Source organism: Hemitrygon akajei, chromosome 7 (assembly GCF_048418815.1).
Source record: "Hemitrygon akajei chromosome 7, sHemAka1.3, whole genome shotgun sequence".
NCBI classification, from domain to species: domain Eukaryota; kingdom Metazoa; phylum Chordata; class Chondrichthyes; order Myliobatiformes; family Dasyatidae; genus Hemitrygon; species Hemitrygon akajei.
The window spans coordinates 38545876-38569667 of NC_133130.1; the positions used below are offsets into that span (position 1 = coordinate 38545876).

General features: G+C 42.2%; 1 long non-coding RNA gene across 2 annotated transcripts in view; it reads right to left on the minus strand.

Annotated features, from left to right (window-relative positions):
* Window positions 1-734: 734 nt before the first annotated feature.
* LOC140730367 (uncharacterized) overlaps window positions 735-23792 on the minus strand; it is a 53615-nt gene continuing 30557 nt past the window's right edge. The window contains exons 2-3 of one of the 2 annotated variants that reach the window (XR_012099573.1): window positions 18948-19099; window positions 735-898 (exon numbers count right to left, since the gene is read on the minus strand). This is a non-coding gene — a long non-coding RNA (uncharacterized lncRNA). Of the gene's footprint in view, window positions 899-14584; window positions 14811-18947; window positions 19100-23792 lie in introns of those variants that run through there. The other variant, XR_012099572.1, reaches the window with a different exon arrangement.

The following is a 23792-nucleotide window of genomic DNA, read 5'->3' on the forward strand; positions in this document are numbered from 1 at the left end:
TGAAATAGGGAATAAATGATCACAGGCACGGTGTATCATTATCAGGATATTACAATAGACAATAGACAGTAGGTGCAGGAGTAGGCCATTCGGCCCTTCTAGCCAGCACCACCATTCACTGTGATCATGGCTGATCATACACAATCAGTACCCTGTTCCTGCCCTCCCCCCATATCCCTTGACCCCGCTACCTATAAGAGCTCTATCTAACTGTCTCTTGAATGCATCCAGAGACTTGGCCTCCACTGCCTTCTGGGGCAGAGCATTCCACATATCCACCACTCTCTGGGTGAAAAAGTTTTCCCGCATCTCAGTTCTAAATGGCCTACCCCTTATTCTTAAACTGTGGCCTCTAGTTTTGGACTCACCCATCAGCGGGAACATGCTTCCTGCCTCCAGTGTGTCCACTCACTTAATAATCTTATATGTTTCAATCAGATCCCCTCTCATCCTTCTAAATTCCAGTGTATACAAGCCCAATCTTTCAATTACTAGTTATTGTACTGGGACTGTCTCAATTCATTTGTGACAAATCCTCCTTACTTTGCAGAGGGCATTCCAAGTTTCTTTGTGCTTGTAAATAAAAGAGCTCTCAAGGGCTAAGTAAATCAAAAGACTTGGAGTCCAACACGTTCACCATGTAAAAGATTAATTGAACATTGTATGATTGATTGGATATTTAAGGACATTTTTTGGAGGAGTATAATATTTGTCTGAGCTCTTTGTCGACAGAGAGGTTGTAAGTATTAGACCCTGCTATTCTGGGTGCTGGATGTGCATTTATTGCATGCAGTGCATGATCTTCTTTGGATTCTTTGGAAGTCAGAATGTGTCAGGGCAGCAGAGTCACTCCTTCATCCCATATGTCCAATTGGAATCCATTCCAGTTATTTCTCTCCTGAAAGAGATGGTGATAAAAATGAAAATAGCCAGTTTCTGAACACAAATTGCCACTGAGATTTGTACTTGAAATCAAGTGATGAATAGTATTAACGACCCAGTATTTGGCTTTAATGGCAGTCAGCTCAGATAAATTGCTGCAGACTTTATGTAAATTGCTTCTATTTTTGCTGATTATACTTCGGAAATAACATATGTTAACAAATACTCTTCCTTTTGAAGTTTCCATCCATTCTTAGGGATGCTAACAGAGCTAATGAAACCATAAGCTTTACCAGGGAAGCAACTGTGACAGGAGTATCTTATTAACATTTTAATATCATAAAATCATTCAAAAGAGATCAAAGCCCTAATAGAAAAGAGTTGAGCTGTGCCACCTATGGTGCTGGAGTTCAGAAGTCCTTCACCAGCAAGTCATTTGGGCTGCTATGTCAGATGACCTTATCCAGAATGATTGCCCAGTGGTGTACTTGACTGGGGAGTGTAAAATGCATTGTTCTAAGAAGCATACAACTTGGCTTCACAGAGGAAAGTTTAGGACCATTTTAATGGCTGCACTATTATTGTGTTGGCTGATGGGGGAAGAGAGAGCTAGTGGCATCCATCATTAAGGACCCTCACCATCTTTGGGAAGGAGGCAAAGGAGCCTGAAGAAGACACTCACTGATTTAGAAAGAGCTTTTTGCCCCTGCCATCAGATATCTGAATGGTTCATAAACCCATGAACACTATGTCACTATTCTCCTTCTGTATTATTTCTTTACTGATGTATTTATTTATTGTAACATAGGAGTTTTTATGTTTTGCACTGTGCTGTGGGCACATGTCTGTGATGTCTGTCAAGGAGGGGGCAAAGAGGAGTGCAGTAGTGATAGGGGATTCCATAGTTAGAGGAGCAGACAGGAGATTCTCTGGCTGTAAAAGTGATGTCTGGATGGTACGTTGCCTCCCAGGTGCCAGGGTCAGGGATGTCCTGGATGAGGTCCATTGCATTCTAAGCAGGGAGAGTCAGCAGCCAGAAATCATGGTGCCTATTGGTACCAATGCTACAGTTAGGAAAAGGGTGGAGGTGCTGAAGAGAGAATAAAGAGAATTAGGTAGAATGTTGAAAAGCAGGACCTCCATGGTGGTAATCTCTGGATTTCTGCCTGTGCCACATGCCAGTGAGGATAAGAATAGAGTGACTTGGCAGATGAATGCGTGGCTGAGTAATTGGTGCAGCAGGCAGGGGTTCAGATTGCTGGATAATTGGGATCTCTTCTGGGAAAGGTATTATCTGTAGAGAGCATAAGACAAAGGAATTCTTAGGATGCAGTGATCATAATATGGTAGAATTCACTCTGCAGTTTGAGAGAGAGATGATCAAGTCAGATCTATCAGTATTACAGTGGGATAAAGCTGTTATGCCTGTGGCCCCCTCCTTTTGAGAATCGCAGGATCACTATTGATTTGAGTCAGGAGACCCAGGAAATGAGAGAGACACACAGATTCCTCAATGTTTGGAATGTTTCCTGGGCCTCCGAGATACAAAGCCACGGAACAGGTCATTGTCTTTTGGAGACGGAATTGTGTATTGAATGCTGTACGATTCATCGAAGCCCCCCCAGGCAATGAACCGAGGGGGGTTGGTGGAGGGATTGCATCATCCCAACCTGATTGACATCTGAGACCCTGTGAGTCAGGATAAAAGAGGGTCTGTGGGAACAGCCCCTCAGACGCACCAGAAGAAACGCTAGAACTCCTGTAACAGCGTACTAGCGAAAGCTGGTGGAAACAGCCCACGAGCGTCCTTTTCCATTTGCCTCGGAATTGGTGGGTCTTGCCACGGAAGAACGGTTTTAGCTAACAACGAAAGAAAATTCAGCCCCCACCGACTCTCGAAGGATTGACCTCATAAAAGGAATGGGCAAGTTTAACTCTCTCTCTTGACTCCAACCAAAGGCTGCAGCCTACAGCTTGAATGAACTAAAGTGACTTTTATATTTCCATCGGACAATACATTATCCCCTAGACAATGATAGAGCTATTTCTTATTGATTATTATTATACCCGCGCTTTTAGATTTAGTATTGATGACGTATATTATCTGTATGTTTGCATTGATATTATTTTTGTGTATTTTATCAATAAATACTGTTAAAAATAGTACCATCAGACTTCAATGGACCTCTCTATCTTTGCTGGTAAGTGACCCAGTTAAGGGGTACGTAACAATTGGGGTTCTCGTCTCAGGATTTAACACCAAATTGGGAGGCCAGTGAATCGGGCTTGTAAGTCCAAACTTGGATCTGGTTACGCGGGTAGCCAGACGGGAAAACAGCAAAGATGGACGTGGGTGAATTTATAGAAAACCCGACTCTGGAGGCGCTAGAGGCGGCCACCAAATCAGACTTGATAAATTTGGCGAAGGGGTTAAACCTCGCAGAGGTGAGGTTGTCAATGAAAAAGCAGGAGGTGCGAAGGGCAATAACTCAGTATTATATTGGGAAGAATGTGTTTGCAGCTGAGGTATTGGAAAATATCCCTGAAAAGGTACCAGCTAGTGGGACGGCTCAGTTAGAGTTGGAGAAATTAAGGTTGGAACATGCAATTAAGTTAAAGCAGCTGGAAGCAGCCGAGAAAGAAAAGGAAAGAGCCGGGAAGGAGAGGGAGGCAGAGAAACAGAGGAAACATGACTTGGAGATGGAGAAGTTAAGGCAGAGCAACGAGTTCAGGGGTCAGACCGAGAGGAGCGGTTTAATGTTAGTTGGGAGTTGAGGTTAGTACCTCCGTTTGAGGAGATGGATGTTGATAGTTATTTCTTGCTTTTTGAGAAGGTGGCAGTGAATCAGAAATGGCCCAAAGAGCAGTGGGTGGCGCTGTTACAAAGTGTGTTAAAAGGGAAGGCACAACGAGCATATGCGGCGTTGTCCATGGAGGAGGAAGAGGCGGAGAGTTATGACAAAGTAAAAGTGGCCATTCTCCGGAGTTACGAATTAGTACCTGAAGCGTATAGACAAAAGTTCAGAAATTTAAAGAAAGGGTGGAATCAGACGTATACCGAGTTTGCCTATGAGAAGGGTGTGCTCTTGCACAGCAGAGATAGTGGAAGAGGATTCTTGGCGTCTCAGGGAGTTAATTCTGATTGAGGAATTTAAAAGTGGTGTTTCGGAGGATATCCGGACGTATTTGAATGAGAAGCCGAATAAGTCCATCTCCGAATTTGCTAGGTTCGCAGATGAATATGCCCTAACCCACAAGACAAAGTTTTCCTCGAATAAAAGTTCCCAGAGAGACCGTGGGAACGATAGAGAAAGCCCGCCGGCTGAGGCAGAGGTCCCGCCGGGAGCTAGTGGTAAGATTGGGGAGGAGAGGCAAGACGGCCAGAGATTTCCGGGCTTGACCTGTTTTAATTGTGGAAAGGGGGGACATATTGCATCTAGGTGCTTTGCTCCGAGGAAGGAGACACGAAAAGGGAAAGCAGCGGTCCCTAAATCAGTAAATCGACAAGAAATCCCTGGGTAGACAGAGTACGAGAAGGGTCTGAGACTTGTATGTCAAATAGAACCGTGTCTGTGAGGGAGGGAGGTACACCAGTTCCAGTACGGATCTGGAGAGACATGGGAGCTGAACTGTCATTGATTAGCAGTAAGGTACTAGATTTTGGTTGCAAGACGGGAATGGTAGCTGTGAAAGGAATAGGCAAAGGGACAGAAACGGTGCCCTTGCATAGGATCATTATGAATTGTGAGCTGGTATCTGGACCAGTTGAAATGGGGGTGCGATCAGAATTCCCGAGAACTGACACGGATGTCCTTCTGGGTAATGATTTAGCCAGTGGTAAGGTTTGGTCAGCAATGAAGCTGACGAGACAGCCGGTGGAGGCCCCGCCCCTAGATTCCAAGATCTATCCCGCATGTGCAATCACTCACAGCATGTCGAGAAAGGCAGCTGAGACAGAGAGCAGTTTAAATCTGGCCAGTATCGATTTGGCCGAGACGTTTTTACCGACCCTGTACCATGAGGGTTTGGAGGGTGGTAAAACAGAGAGTAGTAAAGTGAAAGAGAGTAAGGGAGAGGAGATAGACCTGCCCTTAGCGAGGAATGAAGTGCTAGAGGCACGAAATGAAGATGAGAAACAGGTAAAGCTGTTAAAAGGCCCAGGGTTGGACATGGATGATCTGTCTGGCTTGGCAGAACTGTTAGAAGAAGTGGAAAGTTCTAAAGGTGTTCCCGATAATGAAATGAGGGCAGTCCTAGATGAAAAGGAATCCCTTACCTTGAAGAAGTCTGCTGGGTTGGCAGATGAGGTTGTTTCAGCCCGCGGGGTTGAGTTTACTCCGGAAGGGAGTTGCCCAGAGAGTAGCTGGGAGAATCAGGGGAATTTAGAATTTGGACCGGGTACGGGTATTGAAAGCCTGGACGAGGCAAATGTCCCGTTTGAGTGTGTCCAAGGTGTGGATGCACGTGGTACTGAACCTAGTAATGGAGCTCAGAAAAAGTCTGAGGTATTTGATTCAGTCGAAAAGGAATGCAGTCCTTGTGGGTCAGATAGACTTGGTTCAGTGAAGAAAGGGTTAACCTCGGTAATAGTGGGAAGTGAGAGTTCCCAGGTGTTTGTGCTCGAAGAGGTGTTAAAGGTTCGCGAGGAGATAGCGGGTGGTGAAGTGATCATTATTATTGCAGGAAAAGGGAAAAGTGCGGTTTCCAAATCGAATGAAGAAAATTTAAAGTCTGTATTGATATTAGAAGCAGCCACCAGGCTACAGGGACAAAGGCTTGGTACCGCGGCACCTGTGGATCAATTACAGGTTGAGTTGGAAGGTAAAGGGGCCCCACACGCTATTGTTATTCCAGAGTGTGGTGTGAAACCGCAGAATTCGAAATGCTGTTTGAACAAAGAGGGATCGCTGGTATCGAGACCCAATAGCCTCAGGGGTCCTGAAGAGAAAACTAGCAACTTAAGTAAAATTAGAGAATTGGGTGGAAATTCGGGAAATGGTCTAAGTTTGGAACACATTGTTGATAACATCACTCCTATGGAAGGAACGGACGAAAGCCTGTTTCACCAGGGTGCGCCAGCTTCCCACATTGGAACTAACCGGAAAAGAGGCGAGGGTTAATGGGGACGCCATTTTTAAATAGCAGAAGCTGGTTTTAAGGGATTTCGACAAAGCATGTGAATAATAAAGACAACCCCCATGGAAGCTTGCCTGTTAAGTTTGAAAGTAACATGAAGATTAGTATTTGCATGAACTTTTGTAGTATACACGTAAGCTTAAGATCACAACTCTTTAGTTTTGTTTGCTGAAGGAAAGAAATAAAAAAAAAGGTGGTTACTAAATTGGAGTCTGATGCTACAAGACTTTAGTAAGGTACAAGATGTTAAGATATAAAAGGAAGTGACAATGTAATCGTTACCCATTCAGATGCCGAATTGAATGTATAACTGTATTACTCTGTAGTGAAAAGAAAAGCTTTTGTATTGTGTTAGATTCTAAAATCCTGTAAGACTCTGTATTACTTCATTTTTACCGATGGTAAAAACGCGTTGAAGAAAGGGGGTGTTACGCCTGTGGCCCCCTCCTTTTTGAGAATCGCAGGATTGCTATTGATTCGAGTCAGGAGACCCAGGAAATGAGAGAGAGACACACAGATTCCTCAATGTTTAGAATGTTTCCTGGGCCTCCGAGATACAAAGCCACGGAACAGGTCATTGTCTTTTGGAGACGGAATTGTGTATTGAATGCTGTACGATTCATCGAAGCCCCCCCCCCCCCAGGCAATGAACCGAGGGGGGGTTGGTGGAGGGATTGCATCATCCCAACCTGATTGACATCTGAGACCCTGTGAGTCAGGATAAAAGAGGGTCTGTGGGAACAGCCCCTCAGACGCACCAGAAGAAACGCTAGAACTCCTGTAACAGCGTAATAGCGAAAGCCGGTGGAAACAGCCCACGTGCGTCCTTTTCCACTTGCCTCGGAATTGGTGGGTCTTGCCACGGAAGAACGGTTTTAGCTAACAACAAAGGAAAATTCAGCCCCCACCGGCTCTCGAAGGATTGACCTCATAAAAGGAATAGGCAAGTTTAACTCTCTCTCTTGACTCCAACCAAAGGCTGCAGCCTACAGCTTGAATGAACTAAAGTGACTTTTATATTTCCATCGGACAATACATTATCCCCTAGACAACGATAGAGCTATTTCTTATTGATTATTATTATACCCGCGCTTTTAGATTTAGTATTGACGACGTATATTATCTGTATGTTTGCATTGATATTATTTTTGTGTATTTTATCAATAAATACTGTTAAAAATAGTACCATCAGACTTCCACGGACCTCTCTATCTTTGCTGGTAAGTGACCCAGTTACGGGGTACGTAACAAAGCAAATTACAGAGCCATGAGAGAGGAGCTGCCCAAAGTTGATTGGAAGGGGATACTAGCAGGGATGACAGCAGATCAGCAATGGCTGGAGTTTCCGTGGGCAATTTGGAAGTCGTAGGATAGATATATGCTAAAGATGAACGTGTATTCTAAATGGAGGAGTCGATATTTAAGACTGAGGCTTCGGGGTACGTGGAGGCACATGATAAAATAATCCACAGTCAGCAATGTTTCCTTAAGAGGAATGCTTGCCTGACAAATCCATTGGGATTCTTTGAGAAAATAAGAAGTTGGATAGACAAATGAGAATTGGTGGATGTTGCATACTTGAATTTTGAAAAAGGTGCCACACATAAGAGCTCATGGTATTGGAGGGTGATACTAGAATGGACAAGAAGCAAAGAGTGGGAATAAAGGGGACCTTTTCTGGCTGGCTGCTGCTGACTATAGTGGTGTTCCACAGGGGTCAGTTTTGGGACCACTTCTTTTCATGATACATGTCAATGATTTGGATGATGGAATTGTTGGCTTTGTGGCCAAGTTTGTGGATGAAATGAAGATAGGTAGAGGGACAAGTAGTTTTGAAGAAGCAGAGAGTCTGCAGAATGACTTAGATAAAGGTTCAAAGGTTCATTTTATTGTGAAAGAATGCATGTACAATACAAGTCTGATACTTGTCTTTTCCAGATAGCCATGAAATACAGGAAGATCATGGGAGCTGATGAAAGAACTCATAGTTCATGCTCTAGGTGGCATCAGCTGCCATACTCCCTGTTTCTGCAAGAAACAGAACTCACAGACCCCAAAATCCCCCATCCCTCCCCCGCAGAAAAAAACTGCAACAATGGCATCAAACCCTGCAGAGGAGAACAACATATTGGGAGAATGGGAGAATAAAGGGCAGGCTTCCCTGGTCATGCACTTTGGTAGAAGAATAAAGGCATAGAGGATTTTTCTAAACAGGGAGACAATTAAAAAATCAGAGGTGCAATTAGACTTGGAAACTTGTGCAGGATTCCCTAAAGGTTAACTTGGAGGATGACTGATGGTAAGGAAGGCAAATCCAATGTTAGCATTCATTTCAATAGGACTAGAAAATAAAAGTAAGGATGTAATGCTGAGGCTTTATAAGGCAACAGTCAGACTACATGGAGTATTTGAGCAGTTTTGGACCCCTTATCTAAGAAAGATCTGCTGGTATTGGAGTGGGTCCACAGGAGGCTCACAAGAATGATTCGATGAAAAAAGGGTTTAGATATGAGGAGTGTTTGATGTCTCTGGGCCTGTAGTCACTGGAGACAAGAAGAATGAGAGGGGACCTCATTGAAATCTATCAAATATTGACAAGCCAAGATGGTGTGGATGTAGAGAGGATGGTTCCTATAGTGCGGGAGTCTCACACCAGAGAGTATAGCCACAGAATAGAGGGACACATCCATTTAGAACAGAGATGAGGAGGAATTTCTTTAGCCAGAGGGTGATGAATCTGTGAAATTCATTGCCACAGATGGCTGTGGAGGCCAAGTCATTGTGTATATTTAAAGCAGAGGTTGATAGGTTATTGATTAGTGAGGTTATCAAAGCTTACAGGTAAAAGGCAGGAGAATGGGTTTAGGAGGAGTAATAAATCAGCCATGATGGAATGTAGACACAATCGATTGAATGGCCTAATTCTGCTCCTTTGTCTTATAATAAACCGGAATCTGATCCTTATGGTTTTACAGCAGGGCAATCTTGCTGCAACAAACAACCTGTTGGACTAATGTCGACCACCCCCCCCACACTGTCCCCACCTCAGATGGCCTGAACACTCTGAGTTCGCCCAGCAGAAAATTTGTTTCTCTTCAGATTCCAGTAACTGCAGTCTCTTGTGTCGCCATTGCATAGTTCATGCTCTAGGTGGCAGGCATGAGCCGCATTCAGACCAGGAGATGACAGCAGCTTCGGTGCCTGCAACAGAATTCCTGCTGAAGCCTATCTGCCTGTTGCAGATGGAAGTGGATTTCCAGTATGTCCACAATTAAACACAAGGAAATTCTTTTTTTTAAAATATTTTTTTATTAGTTTTTCTATACATTTTACAAATTAAAACCCCAAATCCCAATGAGGAACATTAATACAGTGCAAAATTAAGCATACAATGACAATATGCTACAGAGGAAGAGAATTTAACAAAAAAGCACCTAAATTGAAGACAAGTAAACTTAGTATCCTCCCCAAGCCCCACAACACAAGAAAAAACAACAACAACTCCAGACCAACCACAACACAATATAGAGAGTATAAATCAGGACAATCAAACTCCCAGACTGTGAATACATTTAGCAACAGAGGATAATAATGCCTACTACCAGAAAAAAAAAGGGAGCTGAAAGCAAGGGACCAAAAAGAAAAAAAAACAAACCCTAGTCAAGAGGAAGGTTATGAAAGTACTCGATAAAAGGTCCCCAGACCTTATGGAACTTTAGATCCGAATTAAGAACTGAATAATGAATTTTTTCGAGGTCCAAGCAAGCCATGATGTCGTTAAGCCATTGAGCATGAGTGGGCGGGGCAACATCTCTCCATCTAAGGAGGATCAAGCGTCTAGCCAGGAGAGAGGCAAAGGATAATATTCGGCATTTGGTCGGACTCAGACGTAAATCTGTCTCGCCCCAGAAACCGAACAAAGCAATTAAGGGGTTTGGTTCTAGGTGCTGATTCAGAATACATGATAACGTAGTGAAGACATCTTTCCAAAATTTCTCCAAGCTAGGACAGAACCAATACATATGGATGAGAGAGGCCACACCCCTCTTGCATTTATCACAGAGCGGACTAATGTTAGGGTAGAATCGAGATAGTTTAGATTTAGACATATGGGCTCTATGAACAATCTTAAACTGTAAAAGGCAATGGCGAACACAAAGAGAGGTTGAGAGGTCCCAGCTCTCATTGGATAAGGAGGTATTTAAATCCTGCTCCCAGGCCATTTTAATTTTATCCACAGGGGCCCGTTGTAAGGCTGCTAATTTATCTCGAATAATTGATATTAAACCTTTACCTAGTGGATTAATGGAAAGAAATAAGTCCATAGCATTTTTCGCAGGCATGTCAGGAAAGTTAGGAATTAAAGGAGCAATAAAGTGTCTAATTTGGAGATATCTAAAAAAATGAGCATTGGGCAGATTGAACTTAACAGAGAGCTGCTGAAAAGAAGCGAAGCGATTATCAATGAAAAGATCTTCAAAATGTCTAATGCCCTTCCTATACCAAACATGGAATGCTGAATCGTACGTAGTAGGTAGAAAAAGGTGATTATGTGCGACAGGGCTGGAAACGGAAAAACCATGGAAACCATAGCATTTCCTAAACTGAGCCCATATACGCAAAGTGTGTCTAACAAGAGGATTAGCTATTAATCTGGACAGACTACTAGGGAGTGCAGAGCCAAGAAGTGCAGAGATAGATAATTCTTTAGTGGAACTCAACTCCATTGCCACCCAATTAGGGCACTCGGGTTGGCCGTGGAAGAAAGACCAAAAGGTAGCACAACGTATATTAGCTGCCCAATAATATAAACGAAAGTTAGGTAAAGCCATGCCACCCTCTTTTTTAGATTTTTGGAGATGGATTTTATTAATTCTAGAGCGCTTATTCTTCCACAGATATGACAAGATAATAGAGTCTAAGGAATCAGAAAAAGATTTAGGAATAAAAATTGGGATAGATTGAAATAAGTATAAAAATTTGGGGAGAACATACATTTTAACAACATTAATATGACCTATCAAAGACATAGATAGAGGTGACCATTGTACCAGACTCTGTTTTATAGTATATGAAAGATTGGCAAAGTTTTCACGAAAGAGATCTTTAAACTTCCTTGTGACTGTAATTCCAAGATAAGTAAATTGATTATGGACTACTTTAAAAGGGAGATCACGAAATGTTAGTTCTTGTGCTTCTTTATTAATTGGGAAAAGTTCACTCTTATGTAAATTAAGTTTATAGCCAGAGATCTGGCTAAACTGGTCAAGAAGTGAAAACATTAGAGGTAAGGATGTAGACGGATTTGAGAGAAAGAGTAATAAGTCATTAGCATAAAGAGAAACTTTATGCTCAACACCCCCTCTCCAAATCCCGGTCAGTTCAGGACATTTTCGAAATGCTATCGCCAGAGGTTCTATAGCCAAATCAAAGAGAAAGGGACTTAAGGGGCATCCCTGATGGGTGCCACGTTTGAGATTAAATACCTGGGATTTCTGAAAATTAGTTAAAACAGAAGCAGTAGGACACAGGTACAGCAATTTGATCCAAGAGATGAAACTTTGACCGAGGTCAAATTTTTCTAAGACTGCAAAAAGGTAGTTCCACTCTATACGATCAAATGCTTTCTCCGCATTGAGGGAAATAACACATTCAGGAATCCCAGTTGGAGGTGAGTATAAGATATTGAATAAACGCTGAATGTTAAAAAAAGGGAGATGGTTTTTAATAAAACCTGATTGGTCATCAGAGATAATGGAGGGAATAACGGTTTCTAATCTATGAGCCAAAACTTTAGCTAAGATCTTTACATCAACATTGAGCAAAGAAATCGGCCTATACGAGGAGCACTCTGTTGGGTCTTTGCCCTTTTTTAATAGAAGAATAATAGATGCCTCATTGAAAGAGGGTGGCAATTTGCCATAATTAAACGAGTCAGATAATACTGAAAGTAACTGAGGAGAAAGAAGTGAGGAGAATGATTTATAAAATTCTACAGGGAACCCATCAGGTCCAGGAGATTTCCCTGAGGAACAGAAGGAAATTCTACAGCAGGTGTGGACCATTGAAAGGAATATCATTGCTATTAGCAGAAAAGGAAGGAATTGTGTATAGGAGTAAAGAGGTCCTTCTGCAGCTGTACAGGGCCCTGGTGAGACCCCACCTGGAATATTGTGTGCAGTTTTGGTCTCCAAATTTGAGGAAGGATATTCTTGCTATTGAGGGAGTGTAGCGTAGGTTCACAAGGTTAATTCCCGGAATGGCAGGACTGTCATATGTTGAAAGATTGGAGCGACTGGGCTTGTATACACTGGAATTTAGAAGGATGAGAGGGGATCTGATTGAAACATATAAGATTATTAAGGGATTGGACACGCTGGAGGTAGGAAGCATGTTCCCGCTGATGGGTGAGTCCAGAACTAGACGCCACAGTTTAGGAATAAGGGGTAGGCCATTTAGAACAGAGATGCGGAAAAACTTTTTCACACAGAGAGTGGTGGATATGTGGAATGCTCTGCCCCAGAAGGCAGTGGAGGCCAAGTCTCTGGATGCATTCAAGAGAGAGTTAGATAGAGCTCTTATAGATAGCGGGGTCAAGGGATATGGGGAGAGGGCAGGAACAGGGTACTGATTGTGTATGATCAGCCATGATCACAGTGAATGGCGGTGCTGGCTAGAAGGGCCGAATGGCCTACTCCTGCACCTACTGTCTATTGTCTATTGTCATATTCGTACATTGGGCTCACCAAACAAGTCCATGTCATTCTTTGCCCCCCAAAAATTTGCAAGTACAGTACTTAAATAGCAGAGATGGTAGACAAGCCTCTCACTTTTGCATATATTTTTTAAGGTTTCCTTGCTTTAAGCCTTGGGTTAAAATAATTACACACTCAGTCATGTTCTAGTAAAATAACTCCCATTCACCTGTCCATCGACCTCCTCCCTCACCTCCACTTAGGGACCGAACCCGTGACTGATGAATATAGAAGACTCTCTCTGATACTGATACAGTCCTTCCAGGTGAGGCAACACTTCACCCGTGAATCTGCTAGGGTCACCTACTGTGTCCAGTTCTCCCAACTTGCCCTCCTTTTCTCTCTCTCTCTCTCTCTCTCTCTCGAAGTGTGATGAATTTTCAGGGCCACTTTTTATCTGATTTGAAAGCACTTCTTCAAACAAAAGAATTAGCCATGGTTACTCGCATGGGTCACACCTATGCCTGCCTTTTTGTTGGTTACGTGAACAGTCAATGTTCCAAGCCTACACTGGTAGCACTCCCTAACTTTTCCTACACTACATTGATGACTGCATTAATGCTGCTTTCTTCAGCCACGTGGAGCTCATTAACTTCATTAACCTTACCTCCATCTTCCACCCTGCCCTCAAATTTACCTGGTCAATTTCCGACACCTCCCTCCCTTTACTCAATCTTTCTGTCTCTGTCTCTGCAGACAGCTTATCTACTGATGTCTTAATAAACCCACTGATTCTCACAGCTACTTGGACTACACCTCTTCCCATCCTATTACTTGTAAAACTGCCATCCCCTTCTCTCAATTCCTCCACCTCCGACACATCTGCTCTCAGGATGCTATTCATTCCAGAACTAGGGAGATGTCCTCCTTCTTCAAAGAAAGGTGCTTCCCTTCCTCGACCATCAATGTTGCCCTCAACTGCATCTCTTCCATTTTGTGCACATGTGCCCTCACCCCATCCACGCGCCGCTCCCCCAGGGATAGTGTTCCTCTTGTTCTCACCTACCACCCTACTAGCCTCCATGTCCAGCACATAATTCTCCGTAACTTCCGTCATCCCCAACAGGATCCCACCACCAAGCACATTTTTTCCCTCCCCCCACCCACTTTCCGCTTTCTGCAGGGATCGCTCCCTACTTGACTCCCTTGTCCATTCGTCCCTCCCCACTGATTTCCCTCCTGGCACTTAACTTTGCAAGCGGAAGAAGTGCTAGACCTGCCCCCTCACCATCATTCAGGAGTCTGATGGGGTCATATACCATGTCCGGTCGGTGCTCCTGGTTTGGGCTCCAGCACACTGGTGAGACCTGACTTAGATTGGGAGACTGCTCCGCTGAGCTCCGTCTGCCAGAAAAAGCAGGATCTCCCAGTGGCCACCCATTTTAATTTCACTTCTCATTCCCACTCCGACATGTCAGTCCTTGGCCTCCCCTACCACTGTGATGGGTCCACACTCTAGTTGGAGGGGAAACACCTTATATTTCATTTGGGTAGCCTCCAACCTGATGGCATGAACACTGATTTCTCAAACCTCCGGTAATGGCCTCTCCCCCTCACTATTTCCCATTCCCATTTCCCCTTCTCACCTTACCTGCTTACCTGCCCATCACCTCCCTCAACTGCTCCTCCAGTTTCCCTCTTCCATGACTTTCTGCCCTCTTCTATCAGATTCCCCCCTTTCCATCCCTTTATCTCTTTCACCAATCATCTTCCCAGCTCTTTACTTCACCCCACCCCTCCCAGTTTCAGCTATCACCTACTAACTTGTATTTCTTCCTCCCCTCCCTCCCACTTTCTTACTCTGACTTCTCATCCTTTGTCTCAAGTTCTGATGAAGGGTCTCGGCCCGAAATGTCGACTGTACTTTTTTCCATAGATGCTGCCTGGCCTGCTGAGTTCCTCAGCATTTTATGTGTGCTGCTTGGATTTCCAGCATCTGCAGATTGTCTCCTGTTTGTTTCTCTTGTTGAAGTCCTGATTGATGAATCCCTGAAACTTCAAGAGCTCCATCCATAAATATGAGGTTGTCTGGGCAATCTGTCAGGGAACAGAAATTCTATGATCTCACTATTTAGTATCTTTTTCCCTTTGGCTAGAATAAAAATATTTCCCTTACAATAAAATGTCAATCATTTTTAAAAAAAAACACAAACAAGCTTATCTGACAGGAGCACTCTGCTGAGATTTGACAAGATCTTGTTGCTAAGAAGCTGATTGACCTTCACAGCAATTATAGCTTTTATTACTATGTACTGCAATGTACTGCTGCTGTAGAACAGCAAATTTCATGACATATGCCAGTGATTCTTGATTTTGACTCTGATTCAACAATGGGAAGAGACAACTCAGTCTGTAAATCAGCCAGCAGCTGGGGAAATAATTAAGTAAGGAGTACACAGAGAGTCAATATGGTTAGAATTCAAAGACAAAGTAAGGGAGGAGGCCCTGAAAAGAGAATATAGGGAGATACGATAGGTAGAAAACTGAAAAGTGAAACCTCCAGGTTAGTAATCCCTGGATTGCTGCCTGCGCCATGTGCCAGTGAGAGTAAGAATAGGATGATTTTGCAGATGAACGTGTGGCTGAGGAATTGGCACAGGGGGCAGGATCTCAGATTTCTGGATCGTTGTGATCTCTTCCGTGGAAGGTATGACCTCCAAGGATACACATTGTATCAAAAGGACAGGCAGGTAGGCAGAAGGTTTGGGGTGGCTCTGTTGGGGAAAAAAAAATGAAATTATATCCTTAGAAAGTGGTGACATAGGATTGGAAGATGTATAATCATTGTGGGATGCTGGGTAAAAAGATGCTGATGGGAGTTATATACAGGCCTCTGAAAATCAGCCTGGATGTGAGATACAAATTATACTGGGAAATAGAAAAGGCATTTTAGGGCAATATTGCGATAGTCATGGGCATTTTAATACGCAGGTGGATTTGCAAAATTGGGTTGGTGCTGAATCCCAAAAGTTACCAGAAGTTTTTTCAGATATATAAAAAGTAACAGAAAGATGAGAGTGGATCTCGGACCATTGGAAAATGATACTGAAGAGGTTGTAATGGAGGACAAAGAATGTGTCGTTCTTCACTGTTGAAAACACTAACAGTTTTTCAGAAAGTCAAGAGTGTCAGGGGATAGAAATGAGTGTAGTTACTATTACTATGGAGAAGGTACTTGGAAAACTGAGAAGTCTGAGGGTAAATAAATCACCTGGACCAGATGGACAACACCCCAGGATTCTGAATGAAGTAGCTGAAGAGATTGTTGAGTCAATAGGAATGATCAAAATCGCAAATGTCACTCCACTCTTGAAGAAGGGAGGGAGGCACAAGAAAGAAAATTATAGGCCATTTACCCTGGCTCAGTGTTTGGGAAACACTGGAGTCCATTAGTAAGGACAACATTTTGGGGTATTTTTTGGGGTAGCTTCCAGTAGAAGTGGTAGAGGCAGGTTTGGTATTGTCATTTAAAGTAAAATTGGATAGGTATATGGACAGGAAAGGAATGGAGGGTTATGGGCTGAGTGCGGGCCACTGGGACTAGGTGAGTGTAAGCGTCGGCACGGACTAGAAGGGCCGAGATGGCCTGTTTCCGTGCTGTAATTGTTATATGGTTATATGGTTACTTGGGAGCACATGGTGAAATAGGCCAGACTCAGTACGGTTTCCTTAAGGAGAATTTTTGCCAGACAAATCAGTTGGAATTATTTGAGGAATAACAGGCAAAATTGAAAAAAGAACTGTTTTTGTCAATCAGGTCAGTGGATGTTATGTACTTGGATTTTCAGAAGGCCTTTTACAAGGTCCCACAGATGAGCCTGCATAACAAGATAAGAAATCACTGTATTACTGTAAAGATACAAGTACAGATCGAAGTCTGGCTGACTGGCATGAGGGAAACTGTGGGAATAAAAGGACCTTTTCTGGTTGGTTGCCGGTGATCCCTGATGCTCCACAGGGGTTGGTGTTGGGAGAACTTCTTTTTACGTTATATGCCAATGGATGACAGAATTGATGGCTTTGTGGCCAAGTTTGCAGATGATACAAAGGTAAGTGGAGGGACAGGTAGTATTGAGGAAGCACGGAGTTTGCAGAAAGCTTACCAGATTAGGAGAATGAGCAAAGATCTGGCAGATACAATATAGTGTAGGGAACTGTATGTTCATGCACTTTGGCAGAAGAAATAAAGGTGTTGACTGTTTTCCATATGAGGAGAAAATTCAAAATTTGGAGGTGCAAAGGGACTTGGGAGTCCTTTTGCATGATTCCCTAAAGGTTAACTTGCAGTTGGAGTCAGTGGTAAAGAAGGCAAATGCAATGTTGGCATTCCTTTTGAGAGGACTAGAATATAAGAGCAAGGATGTCATACTGAGGCCCTATAAGGCATTGATTAGATTGCACTTGGACTATTGTGAACAGTTTTGGGCCCCACCTCGAAGAAAAGATGTGCTGACATTGAAGAGTGTCCAAAGGTGATTCATGAGAATGAAAGGGTTAATATTTGAGAGCTCTGAGCTTGTACATGCTGGAGTTTTGAAGAATGAGGGAAGATCTCATTGAAATCTATCAAATATTGAAAGGCCTAGACAGAGTGGAGGTAAGTCTCCACCACAGGCACTACTTTCCTCGGTTAGCCTGCAAGTCACCCTTGGGCAAGGTTTAGGTTTTGCTTAGTCCCCAGATCAGTGTCACATGAAGCCATGGGAGCAGGTGGAGAATGGTTGTATGAGCAGCTGGTGCATATCACAAGTTCTGGTTATGGGACCACTGACGCCAGGCAGACAATCTCTGAACAGTATTGATAATGGCTGAGGTCACCCATCTTGTGAAGATACTGTCCAAAAGAAAGCAATTGTAAACCACTTCTGTAGAAAAATTTGCCAAGAACAATCATGGTCATGGAGGCCATGATCGCCCATGCCTTACAACATGGTTCACGATGATGATGATGATGATGTGTAAGAATAATTAAATGATTATTTCCAGAGATTTTAATTATCTGCTAGTTGGCAGGCACAGAATGTGAATGAATGGAGAAAGGAGAACTGAATTCCTCAATGTAGTAGGCCTGATATCTTGGATTAAGTCCATATAAATCTGAGCAATCCAAGTTGAAAGTGTCAAAAAGGTCCTATTAAGCCTGTGAACATCAGAATAGGTCAGTAAAATTCTGGAAGGATGCGGAGCAAGGTGCCTGAGCTGAAATAAAGTGGGAAATCAGTATAAATCAGAGGAATGATGGGACATTTTTCACACTGAAAATGACAGCCCACAAGGACTATAAGTATATTAATGAAAATGAAAATACTTCAGCAAATGAAAAACTGAGAGGTTGTCTGGAATAAGAAAGGCTGAGGTAGTCTGGGCGAAATCAAGAAACATTAAACGATACCGTGAAAAGGATTTGTGTTCAGTTTTGGTCAGCCTGCTATAGGAAAGATGTTATTAAACTGGAAATAGTGCACAAATCATTTACAAAGCTGTTGCCAGATGCCGAGGCACTGAGATACAGGGGAAAGTCGAACTTGGAGCATAGCAGATTGAGAAACGATATTACAGAGGTGTGCAAAATCAAGAGGGGCAGGGGTAGATAGATGAATGCACTCTGTCCTTTTCCGAGGGTTGGGAATCCAAGATGGTCTCAGGTGAGAGGGGAAAGATTTAGTGAAAAGTTTGAGGGGCTGTTCTTTTACACAAAGGGTTGTACCTATGTGGAATGAGCTGCCAGAGGAAGTGGGTGAGGTCGGTACATCAACAACTTTTAAAAACACATGTACAGGTACATGGATTGGTAAGTTTTAGAAGCTTATGAGCTAAATGCTGGTAAATGAGACTGTCTTATGTAGCGCTCTCACCGGGGCTCGTACTTGGCTCTGCTGACTCAGCCGTTAAGAGGCTGCCTTGCATTAGCAATATACATCTAGGGTTGGTATTATTTGGCATTCAATCAAACAGGAGCATGGGTATGGTCTGAGTGAAAGAACCTCAATTTGAACAAACGCTGTGTAAATACTGCCCATACACAGTTATCAGTAGCCCAGAAGCGACAGACCATACAACAGCATGAAGTTTGCCAATTTTCAACTTTATCAAACGGTTAACAGAGAAAGAAAAGATAAAAGGGCCAATTGCAGTTAAACTAGTCTAAATGTGTACATAATATTTGGAGCTCACCTCTGTAGTAGCTGGGTGTATCTCATCACCAACCACAGGTAGAACTTCCGTTCTTGGAATCCTCTATCTTGTGAAACACTCCTTGCAATAGGGTCTCCCCTTCGGATGGCATCCTCCAGATGTCTCCCCTGCTGCTCTTCTTCCTGCACCTCCTTCCAAAAGACCCCAAGTCAGACTACTGTCCTTCAGAAATCCCTTCCCACCCAATTCTCTAGACCTTTCTCACACATCCCACAATCTTGATTGGCTGACACAGCACCCTGAGTTGGACAACATGGCTCCTTATCTTTAGCCGAAGCCAAAACACTCTTACCAGTAGGACACACTGCTTTTAGAGAAATTGCTAAAATAAAATATCTCACAGCTTGGCGGTAGAAATCTTAACCACAGCATTACTCTAGGATGGGGCATCTTTGTCTGCATGGGTAGAAGGGCTTGTTTCCCTGTAACATAACTCATGATTCTATAAAACAAATTATTCACAGCAATCAACAAGCAGAGTTAATGACAACTATTAACAAAGGGAGTTAGGCCTAGGCAAGAGTTGATTACACATGTTTAAAGCATGATCAAAAATTGTATTTGATTTTTACTCAATTAAATATCAGAGTGCTCTTCTGGTACACTTGGTATCAACTTTACAGCCCAGCTACAGCTCTAATTGTACAGTATTCTTCCATTGTATCACCAGTTTAATCTTACTGTAATTTATATGCATTGGATATGATCCTCGAATTAACACTGAAAGTATCAATCTGATCTCTCAGATGACACATATTTACAATTGAATAACAGTGTGATCATACAAGCAATTATATCAAATTTAAGTATGATATTACTGTAAACATTATATAAGATACCAATGTTTTCATACAATACAATTGAGTTTTGACAAATATCAATGTGATCTCACAGTCCACCCAGTTATTACAGCTGGTAGTGTGATTTACAGTACTCAGCATATCAAATATCTGCAAAATATCCCTGTGATCCTACAATCACAGGGTTAAGCCAGTGATCAGTGTTATTTTGCAGTGCACAGAAAAAAAACCTAAATAGTTTTATAGCCCAGCTATTTATTGGAGAGGCATTATGTTGTGTCCAGCTCTGGTTATATTAGAAATCTGTGTGATCTTGCAGAACAAGATTAGAACAAAAACTTGCGTTATTTTTCAGTATTCTACTTACATTCTCTATTGCAAGGACAGCATGATCTTACAATCTTACAATACACATTCAGAATTATAACAATTGTACAGCAGAGAAGCAGGCCTCTTGTTCCACCAAGTCCACAGTAGCCACCCCACTTTCCTATTAATTCCATCCATGTTATATCACTCACTTACATACTGTTGATAAGTTACAATGGACAATTAACCTACTATCACATTTCTTCTTTGAAATATGGGAGGAAACCCAAGTATGTGGAGGAAACACGGGGTTACAGAGAAAATGTGTAATCTCCACATAGATTGATGACAGATTTAGACTGAGCTCAGTTAACCGGAATCAGAATCAGAATTAGGTTTATTGTTATGAAAAGTGTTGTCTTGTAGCAGCTGTAGAGTGCAATGCATAAAAATTGCTATAAATTACAATAAGAATTCATTAAAAATAAATAAATATTGCAAAAAGAGAGCAAAATGGTGAGTCTGTCCTCATGAGTTCAAGGACTGCTCAGGAATCTGATCGTGTAGGGAAGGAATCTGTTACTAAAAAATTGAGTGTGCACTTTCAGGCTCTTGGACCTCTTCCCAATGGTCATGATGAGAAAAAGCATGTCCTGGATGGTGTGACCTGAGCTGTGAGCTAATAGCCCAACTATCTGTGCCATTCGGAAGTTGCACAATACAATGAGTCTAATGCTACAGTACACAAGTCAATCAAGTACTTGTGTTACATAACATCCATGCATGATCAACATAATGTTATGGTGCTTTCATATCAGATATTGATGTGATCATGTGACAGATGGGTCAGATACCAGTATGACTTTACAGTAGATACCCTTTCAACTAATTAATGTAATAACAGTAAATGTAGACCCTGAACAAAACAACCCTCTGCATTTTTAGTATGTTTAATCAAACGTTTAGATTGAACACTGCTTGGCCATACCTTTGTCCTGTTTCTTTTCATCTCCTTCTATGTTATCATATATCTAGTAAACTTATTCAAAGTTTTGGTGAAATGAACCTGGCATTTGCTTGTACAAGATGTAAATTATAAGGTTAAAGACTTGAATCTATTGCAGAAAAAACTTTCCACAGCTGATGTAGGCGTAATATATTCTGTTTGGCACAAGCTGGCAGTAGATCTGCACAATGAGCATCTATGTTCATTATTTATTAATCCTGATGAGAATATGAGCACTGATCAGAAATAGATAACTAAGGTATTCATAAGTGGTATATTATAAATATAACATCAAATTTGGGCCTTGGATTGCTGGTGACCTTAATTTCTTTAAAGGATGGTACTTTGAATGACATTTTCTGGGCATCTTTAATCAGTTAAGACTTCGATAAAAATAATGGATAAAAATATAATTCACATCCTTTATACAAAAATTTCATTGGTCCTCTGGAAATTCAGAACATTACTCCATGTGTGGAGCCAAAAGAGATGGGGGAGATCTTAACTGGATTTTTTGCACCTGAATTTATTTCAGGAGGCAGACGCAGAGTCTATAGAATTGAGGCAAAGCAGCATCAAATTCATGGACACCATACAGATTAAAGGGAAGGAGGTGCTTGCTGTCTCGAGGCAAATTAGGATTCCCTCAGACCTTGTGGGAGGCAAGAGCAGAAATTGCAGGGCCTCTAGCAGAGATATTTAAATCATCCTTAGCGACAGTTGAGGAACAGGAGGATTGGGGGATAGCCAGTGTCGTTCTGCTGTTTAAGAAAAGCTCTAAAAATAAACAAGTAAATTATAGTCTGGTAAGCCTGCCATCAGTTGTAGGAAAGTTATTGGAAGGTATTCTAAGGGACTGGATCTATGAGTATTTGGATAGACATGGACTGGTTAAGGACAGTCAGCATAGTAGGTTGTGTGCAACCAATCTTAAAGAGTTTTTCAAGGAAGTTACCAAGAAAGTTGATGAAGGCAAGGCAGTGGATGTGGTAGATGTTGTGAAAGGATTGGTGCTGGGTCCGTTGTTGTTTGTCATCTATATCAATGATCTAGATGATACTGTGGTTAACTAGGTCAGCAAATTTCTGGATGACACCAGGCTTGTGGGTGCAGTGGACAGTGAGGAAGACTATCCGAGCTTGTAGTGAGATCGGGGCCAGATAGAAAAATGGCAGATGGAATTTAATACAGACAAATGTGAGTTGTTGGACTTTAGTAGGACCAACAAGCATAAATCTTACATGGTGAATGGTAGGGCACTGAGGAGTGCGGTAGAACATTGGGAATCTGGGAGTATGGGTTCATACTTCATTGAAAGTGATATCACAGGTAGATAGAGTCGTAAAGAAAGCTTTTGGCACATTAGCCTTCATATGTCGAAGTACTGAGTACAGGAGATAGGATGTTATGTTGAAGTTGAGGCCTAATTTGAAGTATTGTGTTCAGTTTTGGTCACCTACCCACAGGAAGGATGTACATAAGGTTGAAAGAGTACAGAGAAAATTTACAACAATATTTTCAAGAGTGGAGGACCTGAATTATAAGGAAAGATTGATAGGACTTTTTTTACTTGAAACATTGAAGATTGAGGGGACATTTGATAGAGGTACACAAAATTATGAGGGTATAGATAGGGTAAATGCAAGCAGGCTTTTTCCACTGAGATTGGGTGGGACTACAACTGGAGGTCATGGATTAAAGGGGAAAGGTGAAAAGAGGGCTGTGAGAGTGTAGAATGGCCTACCAGTGCAAGTGGTGCATCCAAGTTCCATTTCAACATTTAAGGAAGTTTGGGTAAGTAAGAGTGTGTAAGTAAGAGATGGTAAGAGTGTGGAGGGCTACGGTCCTGGAGCAGGTGGATGGAGGTAGGCAGCTTAAATGGTTTGTCATGGACTAGATGGGCTGAAGCGACTATTTCTGTGTTGTACTTTTCTATGACTCCATGACCTTCCTGTTACTGACCATTTTAATTCCCCATTTTTATTTAATTGTGTATTACAACAGTGCCTCTTTCACCTCAGACAGTTGAGGAAGTTTGGTATGGGCCCCCAAATCCTAAGAACTTTCTACAGGGGCACAATTGAGAGCATCCTGACTGGCTGCATCACTGCCTGGTATGGGAACTGTACTTCCCTTAATCGCAGGATTCTGCAGAGTGATGTGGACAGCCCAGCGCATTTATAGTTGTGAACCTCCCATGATTCAGGACATTTACAAAGACAGCTGTGAAAAAAGGGCCCAGAGGATCATTGGGGACCTGAGTCATCCCAATCATGGTCTATTCCAGCTGCTACCATCCGGAAAACGGTACCACAGCATAAAAGCCAGGACCAACAGGCTCCAGGATAGCTTCTTCCACAAGGCCATCAGACTGATTAACTCACGCTGATTTGAATGTATTTCTATGTTACATTGGCTTTATTAAGTCAATGAGTTAATTTATTATAAATTGCTATTATAATAAATTATTAATATAAATTACTATGATTGCACATTGCAGATTTAGATGGAGACGTAATGTAATGATCTTTATTCCTCATGTATGTGAAGGATGTAAGAAATAAAGTCAATTCAATTCAATTACAAATTCACTGTAGTGGACTGATATATATATATATATATATATATATACCAGCAATAAGCATGACAAGAATAGAAAAATAGAGAGTCTAACAACCTGAAAATTATTCTTTTGTTGTGTATTAGTGA